The sequence below is a fragment of the Helianthus annuus genome, chromosome 17 (assembly GCF_002127325.2).
Source record: "Helianthus annuus cultivar XRQ/B chromosome 17, HanXRQr2.0-SUNRISE, whole genome shotgun sequence".
Taxonomy (NCBI): Eukaryota; Viridiplantae; Streptophyta; class Magnoliopsida; order Asterales; family Asteraceae; genus Helianthus; species Helianthus annuus.
This window is the reverse complement of record NC_035449.2, coordinates 38994540-39004636: the sequence shown is the minus strand read 5'-3', so window position 1 is coordinate 39004636 and position 10097 is coordinate 38994540. Positions and strand designations below refer to the sequence as shown.

The 10097-nt window shown below is 36.8% G+C and overlaps 1 long non-coding RNA gene across 1 annotated transcript; it reads left to right on the top strand.

Annotated features, from left to right (window-relative positions):
- Positions 1-219: 219 nt before the first annotated feature.
- On the top strand, positions 220-3510 carry LOC110926182. Its single transcript, XR_002585025.1, has 2 exons — positions 220-343; positions 3314-3510. It is a non-coding gene; the product is annotated as an uncharacterized LOC110926182 (long non-coding RNA).
- Positions 3511-10097: the final 6587 nt, after the last annotated feature.

Here is a 10097-nt window from a genome sequence, read left to right as displayed (position 1 = left end):
TTGATTTTACGCCGTATTTGATATAATTTATATGTTGTATTTTAAGCACATCAGTTAGCTATTTAGTTAAAAGGCCTTATTAACTAGAAAGAAGGTAAGTTTTGACAAAATAGGGTAGTTATCAAACATGAGGGACTTGAAATGTAAGTTTTAGTTAAAATTATTAAAAGCTAGATGGTGGAAGAGAAATCCCAAAATTTCTCTAGTGGGGGTGTCAAACATTTTTGAGAGGGAACTAGGGGAGACCAAGAACAAGCTGGAATTCTGAAATCCCTTGGTTAAATTGAAGCTAAATACTTGTATGTTTGAAGATTCCTAGTCATCTAGTGGTAATAATCATATGGTATGTTGCAAAATTCTATTCAATGATGATTTTGACTAGGGATTCTTGATTTAATGAAAGCATTGTATGAACCCTAGTATTTCTACATGAATCCATGTTGTATATTATGTATGTAATTGAAAGAAATGAACTTAAAAGTATATGGAATCCATGATATTTAGTGGTTGGATTGGTATTTCGTAGGGGTTTGATGTGGGTATTAGAATTGGGGTTTCAGTACTTGATCATTCTTGGTCAAAATGATAAATTAGCTTAAATAATCTAAGTTTATGTTACCAGTGGCGGACCCAGGATTTTTTTTCTGGGAGTGCGGAATTTTTTTAAAGATTTTAGACTCCTAGTTATATAAAAAAATCGGTTCATAGCGGGTCGGATAGGGTCGGGTCATGTAAAACAAGTAAAAACAATCAAACAAAGTTTCATAGCGGGTCGAATAAGATCGAGTCGGGTCCATTTCAATTCTCAAACAATCAAACCCTAGTTCCTAACTTCCTATCACATTAACAAACAAAAAACATCAAAGTTCAAACCATCCCTACTTTTATTTCTCTTAATCATTCAATAAAAGAACAAAAAAAACTTATCTATAACATACCTTGGTCTTTAATTAGAATAATCCGGCGAAAAAAAGTGGTTCAACCCCTTTCCTACTCATTGTTCATTCCTAATCCTATCACATACCAAATAAACAAGGATCTTCAAGTGTTCAACCATAGACCATGTTCCTTAATTTTCAATTAAAAATTTTGAATTTCAAGCCCTAGTAATTGTTATTTGCCAACCAACAATCATATAATCAACAAACATGTTATCCAACCAAAATTTTGAATTTCAAGCCCTAGTAAAAAAACATGTACCTGTCAGGGGCGACCGAAATTTTGCAGTCGTCGGCCGGTATTATGCTGTCGATGGGCGCTGAAGTGAGGCAGAGGGAGGGCGGGAGTCGCTGGCAGTTTGGCAGCGATTTGGGTTTTTTTTTTTTATTATGTGGACTGGTTTGTTTAACAAAACTAGTAGTTGGGTTGGGCTTGAATGGGTATTAAGTTATTGAGCTTGATGGATTGACTTTAAATTTTATTAAAGGGGTTAATAGGCTAACTTGTTTAAATAATTTGATCGGGTTTCAATCCGTGTTCACATTTTTTTTACATAAATTCCTAACATTTTTTATAAGGGGTGTGGACGAAAATTTTCAAGAGGTGCGGTCTGGATTTTTCGCGAAAAATACCACTAATTTTTTTTTTCAAGGGGTGCGACCGCCCACCCACCCCATAACTTGGGTCCGCCCCTGTATGTTACGTTTATGATTCATCAATGAATGGTGCTTGACTTTGTTAAGAAACGTGGTGATGGATGCTATGAATTAGAATTTCCTAGTTGGTTAACAAGTGGTGCCCATCAAGTGTTTAATGAAATGCCTTGTTAATATTAGTAGGAGATTTCTTGTGCAAACACTTGGTTAATGTGATTCAGAATGTGAATTTAGATATATTTGATGATAGAATGTTAATATAAATGTCTAATATGACAATGGATGTGGTTCTTGATCTAATAGTTAATTTGTAGAGAAATGAACTACCGAAAAGAGTTGTACCTTGTGCTTTAGGGGTCGTACGCACACCAAGTGTTTGATGAAATGCCAAGTTGGTGAAAAACAAGCTAGATAAGGAATTACGAAAATTACTTGTACAAAATGTTAACTAAGGAGTAAATCAAGTTAATCATATGTTATATGTATTGACAATATTGTCTAGTTGATGTTGGGTTCAAATGAGGCGTTATATGTAGTGATTAACCATACAGGTTAAATGAGTTGAAAATAGTTCATGTTGAATTGGGAATGAGAATGAATACATATTACTATAGACAGTTAAGATTTCCATATTATGTATTCTAACAAAGCATGGTTTGACATGTTCCTAAGTTAGGTATTAGAACTTAGGAGCGAATGGGTCAAAAAGGTACAAGTTCAAGTATGAAGCTCCTACGGGCGGTTTCCTCTTGATTACGTGTAGTTTGGTTAGTTTGACTTATAAATTAGTGATCAGTATAACTCCATTGATGGATTTGTTGTCATTTAGAATCATGATGACGAATGGTAAGAATGAGAGTGTGGTAATGGTCATTTGCTTGGTATTGGAAAGTTTCAAGTTTATAAGGTTAAAAATCGACCATATGGGTCACATACTAGTGTAAGAGGGTCACATGGACCTAGGTTGTTGATAAAGAAAAGAAATATGTGTCAAGCGAGTTGATTTTTATATCAATAACGACAATTATAATCTAATAAGTTCAAACATGTCAAACTTGGAACATGTTTATCACAAGGATTGAGTTATGAAATACTCATTAGAAACGACTACAAATGATATAATAACGGTTTATTGGTTAACATACTAGAGGATCAAGTATTAGATGTGCACAAAAGGGGCCTAAGGCTACAAAAAGGTGTAAAGTAATAAAAATGACCAGATGCAGTTACGCGATCATGTTGACTCTGACCCGACCGTGTCAGTGTTTTGTCCCAAATTTTTATATATGAGCAAGGTTGAGAATTTAAGCACATGTAAGGGTTATTACTCGCTTGTATCAATTATGCTAAACTCTTGATGGTATATACTCAACATGATAACGTGGATTACACCCGGTAAAGGTAAACAGACCATGAACTAAACGGGTCAAACTGACTAAACATGTTATGCTTAAAGTAGGTGTAAGCTTGATATGTGTATGTTAGTATAAACCTTAGATATGTCATGGAAAGCTAACAAGTGTAGGTTTCACGTTCTAAACTATGATTAAGGAAGTGAAAGGTGGTGAACTTCAAAGCCTAAAGGTTTAAATCGGGTAATACGTACCCTTTATTTGATATCAATATAAGAACGACTGAATAATGCATGGAGTGTTGTAATTATGTTACGGCTTCATTTGCATAGCTAACGTATGTTCATGATTTACTGATGTCCATAGGTACGCAGGTAATCATACTCAAGTGGAATGGGAAGATCAAGTCTTGGCAGGGGAATGTACGTGTAGATTCAAAGACTTTTAACTACTTGTGTTAGGATACGGCATGGTCGATATATCCTTTATGTAAGAACATGCCATAAGATTTGGTGACACCCGTTGACTAGATTGACTAATTGATTTACAAATTTAGCAAGGACTATAATTGTTTGGAATAAAAATATATAATAAGAAGTTAAGACCGATTCTCGCTGTCGGTTTTGCATGAAATAAATTAGGGAGTTATGATGTAACACCTATTTTATATTTATAGAATGGTCTATAAGTATTTTAACTAGTTGTAAAAAAATCTGAGTTAAATGCCCGGATAGTCCCCGGGTTTGCCCTTTTTTTACCTTTAGTCCCTAACTTTTTAAAATTACAGCTATAGTCCCCAACTTTTCAATTTTCGTTCCCAGATAGTCCTTGTGCCTAACATCAGTTAGTTTTTCCAGTTAAGATGGTGTGAAAGGACAAAAATACCATTTCCTTAGAAAGGGAAAACCACAGGGACTATCCAGGCATTTAACAAATAAAAAAATAAAAATATAATTAATAAATCAAATTTCAAGTGGGACCCACAAGCTACCCCACCATCACCTATCATCTTCTTCTTCTCCTCAACATCCATCACCCACCTGCAAATCTCCACATCGTCGCCATCCATATCCCCTCCTCTGCTAACAGACCCACACCATCCCTCCTGTGCATACATATCTAGAGAGAGAGAATACAAATTGAGAAAGAAGAAAGCGATAGGGATAGAAAAAAAATCGCGTTAGTTTATGGCGATTGTTGCCGGAACAACAAACCAATACCAACACGTCTGACAGATCCGCCTCTCACCCACCATACTCCGTCTTGCCTTCTCCTCCGCTCCCATACACCCGAATCTGGGTTGGCAGCTGCGGACTTTCCAGCCTACACCACTCTCCGGAACCGACGCGACTGCTTCCGTTAAAACTCCGAAACAAAAGCTCAACCACCATACATCCTCCTCTAGGTACGACATGACTCCTCAACCCCATTGGCCGGTTTACCATCATCCGTTGTGTGGTTTAGTGATAATCCATTTTCAGTTGGGTGGTTGTGGTGATGGTTGTCGGAACAAAGGGGAACCGTCAGTCGGTGATTTTCAGTTGGGTGGTTATGGTGGACCTGGTGGTGGTCCTCTGTTAAACAGAGGAGAAGATGGAGAGGGGTGGGGGTGGGGGGTAGGTAATAGGTTATAATATAATAATGGTGGGCCCATTAGTAATTTAAATTATTATTAATAAGAATTTTATATGTTTTATTTATTATTATTCTTATTAGTGGTACTAAGGGCATTTTTGTCATTTCACACACACTTAACACCAAAAACTAACCTTTTTCCATTTCAGGGACTATCCGGGAACGGAAATTGAAAAGTTGGGGACTATAGGTGTAATTTTAGAAAGTTAGGTACTAAAGGTGAAAAAAGGGCAAACCACAGAGACAATCCGGGCATTTAACTCAAAAAATCTACTTTGCATTTACGCTGCATGTTATTATGTTAAATCATTTAGGGTGTTACACCTCTTTTAAACCATCCACAGAGAACTATTTCACCCAATTGTTTCTCAATCTTGAATAATATTATGATGGTGGCAGTTTTTTTTCATAATAAAGGATATATGTGGGTTATTGTATATATAATTGTACATAGTGGTAGTTTAGGGTTGAAGATCAGATTAGATTGGAAGATTGTATGGTGGAAGATGAAGATCAAATCTGATCTTATAAGGGTCTTAAATTAATACCCTTAAAAATCAACTTAAAAATACAAATTTGTCCTGGCCAACAACAGTTAAGAGGGACTTAATTTTGAAATTGAGCAACAACAGAGACTTGATTATTGAAAATAGAAAAGAATGGCTCACTGTGCAATCCGATATCATAACGAAAGCTCAAATTACAGTTTACTAAAATATTTATAAATCTAAGGGGAGGCGGGGCAGTCCGTGATGGACGTCCGGTCACGCGTGGAAGAATAAAGCACACCGCCGCCACCTTTTTTATCACGCGTTATTTTTCTAACGCGTTGAAACAATCACGTGTGAAGATTTCAAAATTCGAACGTTGGGGGCTGTGTTTTGACTGTTTGTTTTCATTTTATGACCGTCGTTGAACGGTAAACTTCAATTAAAAAAAATAACCTTTAAACCTTTTATCATAATACGGTTAAAGTAATAACTTTATATAATGCATCGATAATTGTACCTAAAAGCACTAAAATTAATATATAAATTATCATGTCACTAGTCCATACCTTTTATAATTTGCAATAAGTAAACTAACTATGAAATAACCTTTGAAAATAAAGTAATAAATCTATGTATTTACTATTTTTGTCCAATATCGTTTTATATGTGAGATTAAATATATTAATATTATAATATTTCATCTTATAGCCTTTATAATCATTTATATTATATTAGATCAAAATATAATAATAACCTATTAATAATTAGTTGGTAATTGTTGATGGACCATATTACCCTTATTAACTAATTGGATTTCCTCTTGAGTGTATATATAAGGAGATTATTAGAGAGTTTAAGGGTTAGATAATTACACAATTCACACAACCCTCATAACATCAAATCGGCTCTCTCTCCCAACCGTAACCTCCCTTGTTTCAGTTCATCACCATCATAACTTTACACCCTAAGGAGGAACCAGATCATCCTGACAAGTATGTCGAACTCAATGGCTGCATCTCTGACTGGATTCTCTGCTGGCTTGTCTGCCGTAACAGGTATGTCATTCATGTTTTCCATAATGTTTAAACAGAACTGATCCAACATGTGGTATCAGAGCATATGTTGATAAATCAGTTCTGTTTTCGTATCCATCATTCTGGGATCATAATCTGGAAAACAGAAAAGTTTTTAAAGCCATATAAATCACGGTTGTTTTCGGTTTTCTATGAGCCGAAATCAGTGTTTCAAGAAAAAGGGTGGTTAATCATGTCACCCGAAACCATAATGAGTAAATTAATATCCGAAATCTGTTAATAAAGGTCTTAAAATTCAGGTTTCGGATCCCAGAATTATGTTTTAAATTTTTAGGGTTCATCATATTGTTCTAAGAAAACTCGAAACTTCATTAAGTTTTGGAATATAATTTGGATTAGTGGGTGTTTTTACTGATTTTGATCTGAATTTTATCTATTAAAATTTTCGAAAACTGTTAATAGACTTTCAGTTATTATTTTCGAAATCTTTTGATAACTTAGATCAGCAATAAAACAGGAAACACTATCCCACAATCCCTAAAAGTTCGAGTTTTCAGTTATTATCACAATGACAGCTATTAACAGTGGGTTCGAGACCATCAGATTACGACTCGAGACCATAAGGTCTCGGCTCGAAATCATCAGGTTCTCAAAACTTTATAACTCGAGACAACAGTCTCGACTCGAGACCACTGAGATCTCGACAAAGGGCCTAAAATCTTTACAACTCGAGACCATCAGATCTCGACTCGAGACAAAGGTCTCGACTCGATACCATAAGGTCACAACTCGAGACCATAAGGTTGCGACTCGAGACCATAAGGTCATAACTCGAAACCATAAGGTTGCGACTCGGGACCATAAGGTTACAACTCGAGAATAAGGTTGTGATTCGAGACCTCATAACTAACTCGAGATCTCAAAACTCAGTCGAGACGTAACTCGAGACCATGACTCGAGACCTTACTCGAGACCTCATTACCTTAGGCTGTTTGATGTGAACTAAAATTTAGCTCGGGGCTCTGCCCCGAACCCCGTGCTAACAGGTGGTTTGCTATTAAATACTTGATTTTGTTAACACTTAATTAACTAAATCAGAATCAGATAATTTTTACAAAACCAAAATAGCTTAACTTGAATGAGCTTCTGATGTATTAATTCTGGCCAAAGCTGATTTAATACATCTATTTATTGTTCAAGTATTATAAAAGCTATGTTGAGTATGCGTTACAAACGTGAAATGTCTTAATTCTGGCCAAAGCTGCTTTAATTCATTTATGTTTAGCATGCTTGACAAGTGCATAACTAAAGTGATTGTCTCATTTCTGGCCAAAGCTGATTTGTCACGATTACTTTGCACACATACTTAAATGATTACACTTCTGGCCAAAGCTGATTTGTCTTCGTTTAAGTAGAATTTTTTTAACTAAGTCTATTATTTTGATGTTAGTAATAGACAATATCACAGCTTCATAATTAAAATGGTCATTATTTATGCCTGCCTTAGTATAACATGCCCTTAGATCACATTAGGACTTCTTTCTTAATATCATAACTTGCTCATCTTATTTCCACTATCAGCACCAAATTGCAGGATTCCACCTTTGACTGGTGATAACTTTGCTGAATGGAAGGATGCCCTCATGCTTACTCTAGGATTGCTAGACTTCGATTATGCTCTTAGAGAGAATAAGCCAGCGGACCTTACCACTCAAAGTACTAAATGGACTAGGTGTAACCGCATGTCTCTCATGTTCATGAAGCAATCCATTCACAATGCTATTAGAGGCGCTATTCCTGATTCTGAAGATGTTAAAACCTACCTGGCTTCTGTGGAGGCTCAATTCAAAGGAACATCAAAAGCACACGCTAGCACTCCTATCCTCAAGCTGGTGACGACTAAGTATGATGGGAGGAGCGGCATTCGCGAACACATCATGATGATGCATGACATGGCCAATAAGCTGAAAGGGCTAGTGATGGAAATCAGTGATGGTTTTCTTGTTCACTTCATCATCACTTCGCTTCCTTCGTCCTATGAAGCATTCAAGATCAATTACAACACTCAGAAGGACAAATGGACGATGAGTGAGCTGGTCGCTATGTGCGTAGAGGAGGAAGAGCGTATGAAGATGGATCGCACTACTGATGTTGCTAACTTCACCACCTCCAACTCTAAGAAGAGGAAGCACAATCATCAAAGAAAGGATGCTTCCAAAGTCCAAAAGCCCAATCCTAATACAAGTGCACCTTCCAGCTCTAAGAGCTCCTTAGGCAAACCCTATTGCAAGTTCTGTAAGAAAACAGGACATAAGCAAAAGGAATGCCCTGATTTCAAGGAGTGGCTGGCTAAGAAAGGTAACGATTTTTTCATGATACTTGAGTCCTTTAATTTAAATGTTCCTGCTAATTCTTGGTGGTTTGATTCTGGTTCTATGGTTCATGTAACTAACTCTACTCAGGGATTCCTTTCAATCCGGAAGCTGGGAAGAAACCAAAGAACACTTAAAGTTGGGGATGATCGGGAATTAGAAGTGAAGGCCATAGGAACATTACAATTATTTTTGAAAACTGGTTTATGTATTAAACTTTATGATACCTTATATGTTCCTGAGGTAACTCGGAACCTTGTATCAGGACCAAAGTTAGACATGGACGGTTTTGTGGTTTCTCATGGTCATCGCAAACTCTCTATTCTCTATGATTCCGTTGTTTATGGTACTGGCATTCTGGATGGTGGTCTCTATAGATTAGAACTAGATGATAATTTTTCTAAATCTTTGTTGTCATATAATATTAATGAATCACTCACAAAGATGAAACAGATTCGAGACTTAGAGACTTCATCCATGTTGTGGCATCAACGTTTAGGCCACATCTCAAGAGAACGATTAAATCGTCTCATAAAGGATGAAGTCTTACCTCCTCTCGATTTCACTGATTTTGGAACATGTGTCAAATGTCTTAAAGGCAAAATGACATCAGCGAATAAGAAAGGTGCCACTAGGAGCTCTAATTTATTAGAACTCATTCACACTAACATCAGTGGTCCTTTTCAAATCGCTGGTATAACAGGACATACTTCATTTATCACTTTCATTGATGAATATTCTCGTTACATGTACTTGTATCTTATTAAGGAAAAGTCTGAATCTCTTACAACTTTTAAAGATTATAAAGCTGAAGTTGAAAAGCAATTAGATCGTCAAATTAAAGTTGTGAGATCAGATAGAGGCGGTGAATATTATGGAAGACATACTGATGTGGGTCAAGCTCCTGGTCCATTTTATGAGTTTTGTAAGGGCCAGGGGATTGTGAACCAATACACCATGCCTGGTACACCTCAGCAGAACGGTGTCGCTGAACGAAGAAATCGTACCCTTATGAACATGGTGCGCAGTATGTTAGCCAACACTAATTTACCATTATTCCTCTAGACTGAAGCGTTAAAAGCAGCTGTTCATATACTCAATAGAGTTCCTTCTAAGTCTGTCCCTAAAACTCCTTATGAACTTTGGACAGGAAGGAAACCGAGTCTTAAATATATGAAAGTATGGGGCTGCATTGCTGAAGCAAAACTCTATAATCCTTTCCTAAGGAAACTTGACCCTAAAACAGTTACCTGCTTCTTTATCGGGTATCCTGATCATTCAAAGGGTTATCGTTTCTATTGTCCTTCCCGTGTCACCCGTATTGTTGAAACCAAGCGTGCTGCGTTCCTGGAGGATTTCAAGGTCAGTGGGAGCAGTACCAACCCTTACGAAGAATTGCAAGAAGTACAAGACGCGGGGGGAGAGACTCATCGCTTACCATTACTCCGTTTACTCCTCTTGTACCCCATGCAACAACTGCACCTGAAGCCACTGCACAAACTCCATCTCCACAATCAGAACCCATTATACCTCATAACGAAGGCACATCAAACGCTCAAAACCAAGACAACGCTGAACCCGATAATCAACTCAGGAGGTCATCTAGGCAAAGAAGGCC